The 16760-nt window shown below is 34.8% G+C and overlaps 1 pseudogene; it reads right to left on the reverse strand.

Moving 5' to 3' along the window:
* LOC135208629 (uncharacterized) overlaps positions 1-16760 on the reverse strand; it is a 794601-nt pseudogene that overhangs the window by 430361 nt on the left and 347480 nt on the right.

Genomic DNA, 16760 nt, shown 5'->3' on the forward strand with positions numbered 1-16760 from the left:
AGCATTGCAAAAATAGATATTAATTTCATAAACAAAATGGCTACTGAAGAAATATTTGCTTTACTTCTTTATCTAATTTTATTTTTTAATTTTATTTTATATATTTATTTTTTGAAGGGCAGCACCGAAGGTGAAGGAGGCGGCCAATCTGCCGCCCACCCAACACCCTGCAGGCACGTACCAAAAGCAAAAGACGGGCCGCTCCAGCCGGCAATATCCTGGGAGATGCAGAGGGACGAGAAGAGAATGGCTGGGAAAAAGATATAATGTTCACTTGATGGAGATGTTGTGGGGAAGGAGTCTGAGCATTCGGAATATGGGAGAAAAGGACTGGGGAAGCTGATGAGACGTTGATGAATGGTTGAACAGAGGAAGGGACGATAATAAATAAAAAGAAGAAGAATGAGCGTTTAAGTCGAAAATGTCATGATTCATTCCGCAAGAAAAACAACGAGAGAGAGAGAGAGAGAGATGCATTTCATGGACACAGCAGTTATTACTGTGGCTCCGGTGTAATTAACCAGAGGAAATTACACCTACCGTTGCATCTCAAGAGTGCAACGGTAGGTTGTGGGTATTCCTTTCCTCTTAAGCAAAGGAAAGGAAGAATGACCTAAAAAGGTTTTATGAGTACATGTGTATATATGTATATATATACGTATATATATGTATATATATATATATATATATATATATATATGATATATATATATATATCATATATATATATATATATATATATATATATATGTATATATATATACAATATATATATATTATATATATATATATATTATATATATATAATTTTTATATATACACACATCCACATATAAGCACTATGAAAGAGCACATCTTCCAGTATGTAGAGTTAAGCAACTTTGGGTCAGCTTAGAACTTGGACGGGTGACCAACTAAGAATCACATAGGAGGGTAGCACTAATTAGCCATGTGCCCATCGAGAGGGCAAGGAAAAGGATAGAGAAAGTATGCAGCATCCACCGAATAAAGCAATTCACTAAATGCTTTCCTTGATTTTGTAAAATGGATCCACTATTTGTAAGTAATTTTCTCTGTCAAATGTAATTACAGATGCGCCTCTAGCTAATTTTTATGGGTCTGATGATGATGATGATGAGAGAGAGAGAGAGAGAGAGAGAGAGAGAGAGATCTCACTGGTGTACCACATGCATTCACGTTTGCCTAGTCTGAAAGATCTTGCCATTTATGTTACACTTTCTCCAACTTAATACAAATAAAACTTGATTTTACTTTTAACTTCACAAGAAAAGTTCTAAAACCTAAGCAGAAGTTTTTAGATATTTTATTTAAAACTGCGTAGATGACTGAAAAACAACCATATTTTCTAAATTATAAACAAACCGTTATAGTAACAACACGGAAAGACATTAGAACGACGAGTTACGGTTTTATAACTCATGAACGTAAAGCTGGAATGTGAATGCGTTAATTATTCCAATAAAATCCTGTTAATACTCACGGTTTTGGAGTTTAATAAAAATCCAAAAACTTTAAAAGAAAAATTATTCGTGAATAAAACACTTTCTTCTGCTTTCACGTTGTTGAAAAATAAGCTAAGCGGCTTCTATGCTTAAATCTCTAAGCTTTCAAGCTATCCGACTTGATTTTTCGTTTCACTTTTTTTTTTTATGAAAATAAGAGAGGTTGCTCTTGGGTAGGGTCATACAGGGTAAGAGAAGCCATGGTTGGTAGGGGGAGGGGGCGGGATTAGCTACAAACTTCCAGACTTGGAGTTTTAATCTTTACAGGGTGAGAATGAAACAATATTCATTTTAAGGAACACCCACATTCTCTCTCTCTCTCTCTCTCTCTCTCTCTCTCTCTCTCTCTCTCTCTCTCTCTCATTTAGTAATGGAACGAATATAATCATGTCCTGGATCTACTTTAATGGTTCTGTTCCTGTTTATTTCTTATTTCTATTCGTCATACAGGCATTGTCCCTTGCAACACATCATGAAGATGTATCTTTATTTATAAGATGCAACTAAAGATAAAATAATGCAGAATTAACCGATGTATACTACCCAGGAATTATGGTGAGAGAGAAAGAGGAAAATAATTCACAAATGAAACCTTAGATAAACACAGACATAGATATTCCATGAGTGAAAACCGAAGCACATACTTGGCAGTATAACTACCTCATGGAGATATATTCCAATTGTTTAAATCATTAATAACTACTTATAGAGAAATCAAAGGGCTCACTATGTCAGATAATGAATGGAATAAAACTGAGTGCTCCAAAAAGAGAAAGTACCGAAAAATCCTTTCGTTTAAAAATGAAAGCAAATACGGCTTTCAGATTAATGTATCCAAACGTTTATAAAGTTACAGTGTTTAAAACTATTACATTTATAATAATTTTCCTGGCATTACTCAGCTCTACTCGTCAAAAGGTTATAAAATGATGAAATACATCTTCCGATGTTAATTAGCTATACCTGCCAACAAGAGTTCTACAGAAAGTACATGAATCTTGATAAATCAATGCACTGAAGTCTTGATTTTGCATCAATTGCTTTGCCGAAGTTTATGATTGCGAAGGAGAGCTTCGGTAACTGCATAAAGACAATCATGTTCAGTGATCGTGAAAATCCAATGGAGCAATTTAGAACATCTTGACCCTTAGTAACCCCAGCCCACCTTACGAAAGTACAAAAAAGAAATTACGTGTTGGTTCTCAGCAAATACGATGCTGTAGTCTATGCTAACATGCTACATTCCTTTCCCCCCTAGATTAAACATACTAAATTCCAACAGCATTGAATCATAATTCCCTGGACGCCCCCAACGTTCGGGATTTATTTATTCATTAACGTTAGAAAAGAAGACATTAAGTTGAGAGAGAGCAAAGGGTGAGGTCGCTATGCAGTGTAAGAGGAAGGAAAGAAGGATTTGACCATGGAACTTGTGGTCGAAGGCTTTAATCCTCACAATAGGATCAGCATGAGATTTTTACCCATCTCTCTCTCTCTCTCTCTCTCTCTCTCTCTCTCTCTCTCTCTCTCTCTCTCTCTCTCTCACAGTTTCAGACGGCCACGGGATGAGAGTATTTTTGTTAAAGAATAATTTCCACTACTTTTCCGGTCTCTCTATCTGAGCTCGACAAAGTATTTCGCTGCGGTAGCCTTTTTGGAGTGATTTATAAGGGTCATCATTTTCATAAAACAATTCAATTTCGAATTCAAAGAAAAATAACCGTAAAATGAAATTAAAAAATTTTTTTTAGTCAAAATCAACTAAGGAATGACTGAAATAATACCAACCTCTAAGGCTCGAGGTATTTTTGCATGTGGGGAGAGAGGAGAGAGAGAGAGAGAGAGAGAGAGAGAGAGAGAGAGAGAGAGAGAGAGAGAGAGAAACCTATTTTCAGATTCAAGTATGATTTACGCAATGACAACTGGCAATATTAAGTTTTGTACCAGGTTTGACTTCAACAAATCACTTGACGCAATGATGCGTTACACAGCAAATGTGACTCATACAGATTATGATATCCAATGTTGTGTTCCGGTAAAAAAAAAGTGCCTGTGCTGATTATTATACGCAATTTTACATTCCGAAGACAGAAGGATTTATGAAAATTATCATAATTAATGTTATGTCCGATTTGCTTTTTGGCTGACTTCAGATTGCGTGCGATGATGTATATTACGAAGAAATTAAAATATCCACATTGCAGATGGAGTATAATTATGTATATTATGCTGGCGAAGTATCCTTGTCTTCAGAAGCAAAGACGAATTATGCCGATTATGATGACACGAATGCACGTTCAAACGAGGAGCAATTAAGCCAAATCTTATTTGGAAATATGAGTTACGTGTAATTACGTGTAATCTCTTTTGAAACGGAAAGTTCTCCACAGGAAATAAAAGGCAGGAATATGTTGGAAGTGTCAGCTTCACTGCTCATAAATGTAAATAAATGTATATTTTGAAAACAAAGATAAGCAGACTTGCGTTTTCCATATGAAGTGACGATTTATGCAAAAAAATAGATAAATAAATAAATAAATAAATAAAATAAAATAAAATAAAATAAAAAACATAAAATTAAGCAAACAAGAGGACACTTCAGTGTCCATAAATGTAAATAATTGTATATTTGATAGCAAAGATAAGCATTCTTGCGTTTTCCATATGAAGTGACGATTTATGAAAAAAAAAAAAAAGCAGAATTAAGCAAACGAATAATTCAACCTTATCCTCAGATTTGAACACCAACAGAAACTCGTTCTGCTTCCACAGTTGCGACTGAATGCAGACATCCCAAGGCTACAGAGATAGCCTCTCGAATGATGTCAGAAAGTTACGCAAAATGTTCCAGGTGGACGACATGACTTCATAAAAGCGACTCCACTTGTGAAGGAAAATCGGCGAAATTACTTAGTTTGGGGTTCTCGGGAGGGGGTGTTGGAGTGCCTGGAAGGTCAATTAAAATGACTCGAGTGGTTGAAGAAAGCCAGGGTAAATGACTCAGCGACAAGAAAAACGCAGGGTAAATGACTTGATTGGTGAGATAACTAGGAAAAATAATTTCTCGGTGGAAAAGACCAGCAAAGACTGCATATGTCGCAGACGCCAGCAAAATGCCTCATATTTTGCAGAGAAACCAGGAAAATGTAAAAGCAGCGAAAATGAAATAAAGCACTGGGAGAAAGGTGGTGAAACATTTAAATGGTGGGAAAAGTCAGCGGAATCGATTTGAAGCACACAAACTAAATCTATACATACATACATACATACATATATATATATATATATATATATATATATATATATATATATATATATATATATATATATATATATATGAAAACAAGCACATTCAACGTTCAAGCAAAAACAGAGATGTGAGAACATAAGCTTTAATTCATGACATCAAAACTAGGATGCGTTTTTTTTTTATTATTATTATTAAAGAAGACGCCTTCATATATACGAGATCTTCGAAAAAATTTTGTATTCCAATTATTCCCTGCAAAGGATCTTAGGTGTCATTCGAAGGTGATAAAACAAAGTCAAAATGCAAAATTGTTAGCAGGACGGTGATGGGATGGCTATACAAATCCCCCAGAATTACAGCTTTGACGAACACTGGCAGACACCCCGAAGATCCATTCCCTTTAAGTGGAACACACTGTCTGGTCAGATATGTTCTCGCATTTAATTTACGTGAATCTATGATCTCTTCAGGTGACGGACAGTTATTTTGACGAAAAATAAATTGCGTGTCTTCCATGAAGCAGTATAGTAAAGTCCTCATTAGACTATGAAAATCAAATAATATCTAATATATCAGATAAGAACACGTGTGAAAAGAGAACTTTCATTTACTGCAAAATATTTAAAATCAAAACATGTGATAACGTCTACGTTGAAAAAAAAATCATGGCACAGGTTCTTTTAAAAATTGTTAAGAAAACGCATTTGAAAAAAACATCAATGAAAAAATGGATAAATTGTTGACGCATAATAAAGTCCACATCGAAACTAGATCATCATGTGACTCACATCGCTATAAACACACACACACAATATATATATATATATATTTATATATATATATATAATATTATATATATAAAATATATATATATAGATATATATATATATATATATATATATATATATGATATATATATGAAAACAAGGTCCTGAGGTCCTCATTACAAGAGCCACATCCTCTTGGGTAGATTTTCTATTACATTATCTTAATCACTCGACGTAGGTGCGATGTTTCCCTTCCGTCCCATGAATAATTCAGACGACTGGGTCGAGTCATCTTATGTCAAGGCGTGACGTGACTAAGGGCGCCTAAGAAATGACACCCTAATGCACACCTGGCCACGTGTCTATCTCGTTTACCTTTCGACTGAGGAATAGCCTAATGAAAGATACAGTAGTTACACAAATTATTTGCCGAGATCTCACGAGGGTTAATTAAAAGTAAATTTACTCCATAAGTAACTAACGCAGAGCGTTCGCCTGAAATACACAAAACCTGACAGTTTTATTTGCCTTTAATTCTTTCGTTAATGAGATTTTAATTTAGTATTCTAAACTCGTATCAAAGCATTAATAATTATCGATGCCTTAATGAAAAATGAAGTTCAATAAAAAATAATCGATGGAGTGAATTACTATCTTTGCTCTCTAGATTTACGATTTAGACATTTAAGTAATGTAACTGTATTCTTCAGACAAATGGATTTCTGTCATGTCTACAGCATTGTTGAAATCCATAGGTCATGGCACATCTACAACCCCTCGTTGGATCTATATCAGTACAGTTCAAAAACTCTTATCCAGTATACTAAACTTCAAGACGCGCCTGCAAGAGAGGTCGTTGTATAACGTTGTTTTCAGTTCCGTATAAACCTGAAGTAGCCATCACAGATCTAGAATTCCCAAGCCACCCTATCAATTTCGACTCGCTTTGCACAATATTATTACCACCACCAATATTGTCATTATGATCACGCTTCCAAAATTATGCTAAGCAACAAATCAATAAAATTAATAATTTTATCATTTCCTCCGTTACAGACATGTCTGACACCTCTTATAGGATTCGGCTTTTTTTTTTTCTTCCGGAAAATATGTTTGTTCTTCAAAACACACTCATACACACACACACACACGAATCCTGTTCATCCCAGGCGCATGTTTTATACAAAATGGACAAAAATTCACTGGACATTTTCTGACGGAGTTTTATCATAGGGTATTTCAGTTCCAGCTCGGATCGAAATATTTAGCACCACTGAGTGTTACCCCATCCCACTTCATCGGACGTTAGACAAAAATGGGATGGCTTTAAAAGCCTAATGGTAATTTTCAAGCTGGAGGTTAAAGTAGTCATTGCAGGGCCATACAGTAAATTGAAACTTACCGTAATGCAATTTGGCTCAATGGCCGTTATCATGCCACGCTCCGTTCCGCCCTTGTACTAATTTCACATCTGGTTTTATCTTTTGAAAAACGGTTCCACGGCTATTCTCCGTTTCCTTTACATTTCATTCTATTTTATATTCTTACAAAACTGTTGAACTGTAATAACACAAGATAATAAAATAGCAGTGGAACGTTATCTGTTAGCATTTTTTCTGCGAGTTACATTGAAGCATGCATACATTCACATATATACATATATGCATATATTTATATACATATATATATATATATATGTGTGTGTGTGTGTGTGTGTGTGTGTGTTTGTGTATGTGTGTGTGTGTGTATGCATATGCATATATATATATATATATATATATATATATATATATATATATATATATATATATATATATATACACGCATGCATATGTACTCAAACATTAACATTCAGCCTCAACTATTGTATAACATAAAATTCACACTACATTGTGAATAAAATACTGCCAAAGGGAATTGAATTATAACTGGTAAGTGCTCCTGCGCCTGGTTATTCAAATAAACTAATAGTTATAAAACGAAAATAAAAAATCAAACCTCTGCTTCTTCGAACACCTAATACCACAAATATCAAGTAATTAGAACCAGTAATTTTCAAATTTCCGCGAAATGCAGATGTATTCATTCAGCGACCGACATTTCTGCATTATAAGAACCTGTGACAAATCCACACCTCCCCCACCCCGGCCCCCCCCCAGGGGAGGGACATCTAAACCAGAGGCCAATTCACTCTCATGGCCGAATTCATTACCTGGGAATGATTCAATCACGAGAGGAAATTCATTATCCGGGGCTATTTGAAACGCCTGCATAATGAAAACCGCAGCCGGGCTAATTTCAACACCGTGAAGAGAGTCAAACAGCCACTAAATTAGAATGTTTAATTCTCAGATAAACAAAGCATCCAAAGGGATCAATTTGGTAGTGCTTGTTGATATGTTTATGTGTGAATAACTTCTATTAAGGATATTGTTTGATGCTGTGCGCGTTATACATACTTACATACATACATACATCATATATATATATATATATATATATATATATATATATATATATATATATATATACATATATATATATATATATATATATATATATATTCCTGGATTAGTTTACTATAGTTAATTTATATACTATATAGTATACTATATATACTATATATATATATATATATATATATATATATATATATATATTCCGGATTAGTTACTATAGTTAAATTTATACATACATACAAGCATACATATATATATAGAGAGAGAGTATGATTATTTTTATCATCTGTAAATATTAATCCATCAGTACCGCTTAGTATCATTAAGAGGGGATATATATATATATATATATTATATATATATATATATATATATGTGTGTGTGTGTGTGTGTGTGTGTGTGTGTTTTTGTGTATCATACATGTCATGTGTATGTACAATATATATGTGTTTATATATACTATATATATATATCTATATATATATATATAACACATATATATATGACATACACATACATGTGTATACACACACACACACACACACACACACACATATATTATATATATATATATATATATATATATATACTTATATATATATATATCCCCTCTTAATGATACTAAGCGGTACTGATGGATTAATATTTACAGATTGATAAAAATACACATACTCTCTCTATATATATATGTATGCATGTATGTATGTATGTATAAATTAACTATAGTAACTAATCCAGGAATATAAAAAACGAAGCAAGCGTAAAAGCAAACATTGTAAAATACTTAATGTAATTCAGCTAACTCCTGTTAAAACAAAACTGAGGAGAGTTCGTTAATTTCTTTTTCAGTATCTATAACTATACATACGTTCTCTGTTAACAGATGTTGCGACCTAAAAAAGAAAAAAAAAAGAAGACCCCTTTACATTATTTGAAATCCGATTACATGCACCAGTTATTTTAGGCTTTATATCGTTGCAAACCGCGCTGCAACAATCCGGGTTTCCGTATTTTTTTTTCTCTTATTTTTATTCTAATGGAGCTCTAAGGTTGTTGGTGATATTGTAAAGCGAATTGTCCACATAATATCATGATATTTCTTCCTTGCTTATAACGATTCATGATTATTGCTGAAAATATGAGCCACAAATTGGAGAACATATATATTCAGGAGCCTAACAATTTCGGAGCGTCATGCTCGCTCGCTCTCTCTCTCTCTCTCTCTCTCTCTCTCCTCTCTCTCTCTCTCTCTCTCTCTCTCTCTCTCTCTTCAGTGTGAATATCCACTCTGAAGAGGACGCATGACGCTCCGAAACTTAAAATACTTCTGAATGTATTTGTTCTCCAAATAGTGGCTTTTTTCATGTTCCAAAGGTCGATCCAAATCTGTTATCGTGATACGCATACACACACACACAGTTCAACAGACTGAGATGATTATACTGTTAATTTAATGAAGCAAAGTGATCGCATCCATCAAGTCTAGTAATTACGATAATTTTCAAGCAAATAATTCTTCCAGAAATGAAAGATTTCTAAGCTGATTTAAAAAAGAAATCAATGCTTCTAGAGATATATCTTGGCATCGAAGACCTCTGTCGATGTAACGGCAGTGATTGAAACAAATCAATCAATCAATCAGGGAAGCTTCGGAGGGGTGAGATGGCCCCTGAGAGCAAATACCTCCTGACGCCAACGGGGCCGCAAGCAGTTGGACCCCCATCGGGTTTCGCCAATATCCGACAGCTTTTATTGAAAAGAATCGTCTTGTCCTTTTGCCAAACGAGTTGGGCACAGACTTCTATTGCATGTCGCTCTCCCACTTTGCAGACGGCGAAATGAGACACATTTGTGGAAGGACAGAAAAGTTAAAAAAACCTCTGACACTGTCTTTGTTTCTTTGGTTTTATGGTGGTTTTATCTCGCAATGAACTTTCCGAACTTAGCGCTAAGCTCCCCTCCTTCCTACAGAGCGAAAAAACAAACGATTTATATGAAAAATATTTACTCTAATTTACGTTCAGTTCAAGAGACTATCAGCATACTGCATTATGATCTTTGTTTGTTCACGGACAGTTGAAGTTTTAATTACTTTCCTCTTAGTTCAATAAAGAAAAACTATACTATGTATCCCCTATTAATTTTGTTAACTGAATTTTCTATCGGAAATTAAGTTAATTTATACAGTTTTCAGCCTATCTGGCAACCTACTTATAAGTTCAATTTCAAATACTCCAGGACATCAGGCATATAAGGTTGAAATAGCTGTATAGCTGTTCTTAGATCCGAATACATGGCAAGTATCTGACAATGTTAATCAAATGAACGAATAAAACAACAAAATAGTTCGCAGGCTGACAAACTTTTCTTTTATTCTTAAGCTTATGCAAGGAATAGAATATGAACTTTAGGTTTGAAGCCAAGCACTGGAGACCGAGGGATTATTCAGCGCTCTAAAGAATTTGCTTTGAGATAAAAAGGTATGTCGATGAATTTATGAATGAAATAAAATAAAAGAATGGTTTTAAAACTATGGTAAAAAATGATAGTAGGCAAAATTTAAGCTTATGTAAGAGGAAGAAATTGAAATGCGCAAATTCACCGGTTCCATGAAGCATAAATGGTAGTTCATCGCCTGAGGACACAATGAAATTGAACACTACTGAGATCCATACATTCTTTTGTGAAGTCTTACTCTTTCATGGCAAGGAACAAATGAAGCTATTTCATTAAAAGATACTGTACCACTCCACAGGAATCGTCTACTGAGTACCTAAATGTAATCAAATAATTAGTCCCGTACATCTTCCGACGCGGTGCCAATTTGGAGAGTGCCAGAAAGTGCCTCACTCATCTCGCTTGCTTGCTTTCTCGGGAGATTCTAAGAAGTGCAAATATTTCGTGAGCTCGATTTTCGAAGGGTTTAAGCACGGGGAGATTTTATGTACCTTATTCTTTAGAATTTGTTGGTCTTCACATATCGTGCGTAGTTGAAGGTGTTGTCAGACGACGTAATATAAATAACTAAATCAATCAGCTTTTGCAATTCACTGATTAGCCAAAAAAATGAATGAAAAATAAAATAAACAAATAAAAATAAAACAATAATTTAATTTTCATAATAATGTGAATATTGGATATACATATTTTATAAATATGTGTATATATACATATAAACACGCATATATATATATATTATATATATATATATATATATATATCTATAATGTATGTATGTGTGCGTAAACACACACATCTGTAAACAGGTAATAATACTTTAAGCATTTCAGGAAAAGCTGAGTTGGGGAGAGAATGGAAGGGAACGAGGTATCCGGAACTCAATCTGCGTGGGTTCAAGTTTCACATTTCATCCACTCTCCATTTTTTCCTCTCTTTGTTTTCGACCTCTTTGTGCCTGTCTCGTTTTTATTCTGGTCAGTCGATTTTTTTCCGTCTCTGCTGGGAGTTCGTCTAATGAATATCACGGTACCGCTTGGAAAAATATTTTTCCGAATCGTTTTTTTTTTTACTTACGGGATGAGATGTTCCTTGAAAAACAAAAAGAAATTAAATGTTCGAGGGATCAAGTTAACTCATCAGTTCATCTATTATGTAAAAAAACGAGAACGTACCAAATATAATTTCCTGTTTTGGTTGGAGAGCTTCCAAAAGGTACACAAGTTTGTATCAGAGCTTACCTTATATATAAAGTGCATTCATTTTGTCTGCTTCTAACAGCTCACTTGTGATTACTGGACATCATGCCTATACATATTTCAGAGTTCACCTTTGTTTACAAGGTGCAACTTACCCAACAAATCTGCAAGTAAAGCTCAAACCAGACAAAATTCCTAATCTGGATCGCTTTGGCCAGTTCACTTAATAGTATGGGATATAACATTTATATATGGATTTCGCCATTTGCTCTGTTTAATTTTTTTTTTTTCACTTATCTTTATGACAAAGATTTTATCTGGTCTGTTCTATGCAAGCATTTTCCGTTCCCTAAAACTGCACTGATGTGTTCCTAAGGCATAAATTGTTAAAAAGTTTAAACATCTTTGTCAGAAAACCAGTTATTTTAATATGAAACATTCGCTAAGACTGTAACAAATGCTAATTCAAGAACAAGTTTAAGTGCCTAGTGATCCAGTGTACTATAATGTTCAGCTTCCAGTCCTTCAGCTTATTTATCTAAAGTAAATTGCCATTGCTCGAGTAACTAGAACAGCCGGACCCCACATATCAATTCATGGACTTCAGATCGATCATTTTTCTTTTGTGCAACTGTGCATCCCTTCTATTACACCTCACTTATACTCCCCTTCTATTGTACCTCACTTATGCACCCCCTCTTCTACATAGTACACCTCACTTATACTTCTCTTCTAGTACACCTCACATATACTTCCCTTCTATTACACCTCACTTATACTCCCCTTCTTTACACCTCACTTATACTCCCCTTCTATTACACCTCACTTATACTCCCCTTCTATTACACCTCACTTATACTCCCCTTCTATTACACCTCACTTATACTTCTCTTCTAGTTACACCTTCCAATATACTCCCTTCATTTACACCTCACTATACTTCTCTTCTAGTACACCTCACATATACTTCCCTTCTATTACACCTCACTTATACTCCCCTTCTATTACACCTAACTTATACTCCCCTTCTATTACACCTCACTTATACTTCTCTTCTAGTAAACCTCACATATACTTCCCTTCTATTACACCTCACTTATACTCCCCTTCTATTACACCTAACTTATACTTCTATTACCCCTCACTTATACTTCTCCTCTAGTACACCTCACATATACTTCCCTTCTATTACACCTCACTTATACTCCCCTTCTATTACTCCTAACTTATACTTCTATTACCCCTCACTTATACTTCTCTTCTAGTACACCAAGCACAAAAATTCAGAAGAAAGAAACAGCAATCGAGCCAACTCAGACCTTTGGAAAAGGTCGACATAGAAAAGGTCACCTCCCGAAGACATGACTCATATTGACACATTAACTGGGTAATGGATTTTCACTCCAAACGCAGTGCAAAATACGCCCATTAGGAAGAAATATTCTCAACGTGGGTGTTATAACGAAAATTACTGTGGAAACGCGTCTGATAAATCAGCATAGCCGGTAAAAGGAAATGGAGCAATGTATTTATCAGATGTTAACTGATCACTTGTGCCAAACAACCGTTTTTAAACCTATTAACATGACGTAACTATTCAGGTTTTCGACTCAATTTCTGGCTGCTTTTTATTCACGGTTTGTTTATTTGTTAATAATTTTAAATTTATTATTATTGAGCTGCACCTCATTTCTCGTGATTTACATTTCAATTCAGTTCAAAAACTGCTAGGATATATAATGAACTTTCATGCTTGTACAAGGATGACCATTCTTTAGAAATAAACAATCTTATATCAGCCTACATACCAAGTACTTGAGAATCCCACAGAGCACTCCCTTCTCGCCCCCCACCACGGTATCCCCCCCCCCCCCTACATTTAAAAAAAAATCATAGACGCAAAGCGCACGAAACCTACGATGATTTATTTCTTTGTTCCAAAAGAAAGTCGCTGATAATCAGCTTTGTGTGGAAATAAGGTGCAAAACAACGCCTAAATTATTCACTGTGGCAGCGAGGTACGGTTGTACCTTACCCAATGTTACTAAGTATAGTAGGTCTTCTATTAACCCATGAAGGGAGAGAATGGACACGTAAAGGCTATTTTCCATATGTTTTCAATAGGGATGGCGACCTTCTGTATTTAAATCACACACAACCGATGCCTTTACGGAATCAATAGAAATCCCGTTTTCATTGAAATGTGCAAAAAAGAAGAAAATGGGAAACTATAACTCGAAGACAATTACGTATGAGTGAATATGTAAAAAAATTCTCAAACACGTGAAAGACATTCAATGTAATTCACAGGTAAAGTGAATTATGAATATTTCAAAACAGGTTGAATTGACATTTAACTACAATTGCATGTACGGAGGTATTCGCTATATATTCCATAGATTGCACGGAGGAAAACATATAAAATAACATTATGAACGCATTCACAAAGACACACCAACAATGAATTTTGTGTACTTACAGAAAAAAAAGTTTCCTCTCATCTTAATATTTGTAACTGGTAGTAACTGGTAGTTTGGTCTTCGCTCATTATTTAGTACTTACCTGAAAAGATAAAGAAGAGATATACAATACATATTTTTTTAAAGAAAAAAGCAACCTTCATGTCAATACAGATATTTAAATACACATGCACAATATATATTTATATAACAATAACCAATAGATACACATAATGTTTCAAATGGCACTGACACTAATTCCTTAATCAGAATTCACTTATAAATTACGAGAGGGTTCATTGAACCTTCACTAAGTTACTCCCTGTACGCTGAATGAAATAAGTACTGATACTTAAACAACTTTTTTGAATGTGAGCCTTATGATGTAACTGCATTCAAGTTAAAATTCAGGGACATTTTCTCATAGTAGAGCCAATATTACAGTACTGCTGCGATCACCTGCACCATATATACAGAACTTGCAATAAACATATAACTCACTTTGTTTCCAGTTAATGGGGAGATATTCATGTAATTAACCGGCAGTTGAATTTACAAAGCTAAAATACCCTCAAATTTGATGGGTGATCCTGAACCTCTCTGCTTGTAAATCCCGTCAAGACTTTCCAATCTTAATGGCCATTCACTTTGACAGCATTAGTAATTTGATTGAAGTTTATGCATCGCAAAAATACTGGAAGACAGATCCTTAAAATGAGATCAGTGGTTCAAAAGCGTTTGACGTTATATTCTTTTGGAAAAGTGAAACTGTAGCCAATTCTCAGGTGATGTTAAGCTAAAAAAAACTTTGCTAATGATAACGCCTTGAGTTGCTAAATATGAAATAATTAAGTCCCAGCGATGTTGCATGATTGCGTATACAATTATGTAAATGATTAATAGTAAATAAACCAAAATAAACGGAAAATAACAGCAGACGGTATTTGGACATTCCAAGGCTAGTATGATAAAATGAAAAATGGCACAAGAGTGAAAGCAAAACAACCACTATAATAAGCTTGGTTAGTCTACCAAAAAGGTTTTCATATTTACAAGGCTAATATAATTCTAAGTAACCGCATCCCAATTATCATATTGTACATCCAGAGGACTTAATTCGATTTAGGTAATCCAGATATCACCTTTTAAGGTATCGTATATATGGAATACCATTAATTTACGAGAATCGCGTTCCTCCGCAGGTAGGTTATTATAGATCACCTTTATTCAAAGAACACCGAGTCATGTATCTCTGGGCCAACTTTAATTTTCATATCAATAGACCAGTTTTAATTCACGTCTTTTAGATATTGACACCACTTTACGTACACAAATACCAACATCCGTGCTGATGGCCATTGCAGTGGTGACTATAAAGTGGCAGGGTTTAACTTTAGTTATGAAATGGTTACTCAAAAGCAATTATACATGAAACTAAACGTTAAGTATCTTATATCTAGAGTGAGCTTTCAAAGTAAATCAGATGAGAGAGAGAGAGAGAGAGAGAGAGAGAGAGAGAGAGAGAGAGAGAGAGAGAGAGAGCTTCTTCGTAAAAATATTGGGAATTTCATTTTGGAATAAAACTGATACTCGTCCGAATTGGCCGCGTGGTGTGGTACCAAAAATACAGACTTCCTCGGTGATTAAGAAGAAGAAGAAGAAGAGGAAGAGGAGGAGAAGGAGAAGGAGGAGGACGAAGAGGCGGAAAAAGAAATATGAGAAAAATCCTACGAAGTGACGACATCGTCAGAAAATCCTATCTCCTCTTTCTCCCCCCCACCTCCCAAATACTTCTCGACCTAATAAACACCAAGTTCTGCTGCAAGATGTCGAACCTGAAGAGATAGAGAGAGAGAGAGAGAGAGAGAGAGAGAGAGAGAGAGAGAGAGAGGGGGGGGGGGGGGGACTCAGAGTGCAATTCCTTCCCCGTCCGGGTTCCTTTCGCCGCGTCTCAGCCTCCGAGCCATTTGCACAGGATCTGCAGAGCATTCCTCGAGAATTCTTCCTCGACTCAAACACAACGCCGACCATCAAAATTGCTTCCGCCTTCCCGTGTCTCTTATTGAGTTGCGAAAATGGGAAAAATGAAGGAACTTGGAAAGAAGAGTGATAAATCGGTGCTCTCGTTGATTTCGTTAATCTGACTCTGGAATTGTCGCAGTAATTTTCTCTCGTTTTACACATTTCACTTAAATTTCGTGGAAGAAGTGTTTAAGGTTTTCTTTTTAAGTTGAAAACAGGTTTTAAGTATAACATAAGTCCCCAGTATATTGTGACGCTCCAACTCATATTAATGTTTTCCCCATATCTTATCCTTTTTACATTTTTTTGTTGTTGTCTTATTTCGACATTTAGAGATTTAATTAGCATTATCGTAGTCAGCTGAGAGGTGGTCCCTTCTTAAAAAAATATTAATAAATAAATAGAGATAAATAAATAACAAAAGCAATATAATTTTTAATCACTTTCTTAACGTATATACTATTAATCGCTAAAACAAAATATAACAAATTAAACTCAAGCTTTAATATCACTAAATCAAATATGGATGCCCCGAGAAAACAGCAAGGAAACGTGAAACAAAAAAGTGATTAAGTGTAAGATGCTGATGTACTTTTTCTAGAGTGATCTCCAAATACACTGGTT

Source organism: Macrobrachium nipponense, chromosome 35, assembly GCF_015104395.2.
Source record: "Macrobrachium nipponense isolate FS-2020 chromosome 35, ASM1510439v2, whole genome shotgun sequence".
NCBI classification, from domain to species: domain Eukaryota; kingdom Metazoa; phylum Arthropoda; class Malacostraca; order Decapoda; family Palaemonidae; genus Macrobrachium; species Macrobrachium nipponense.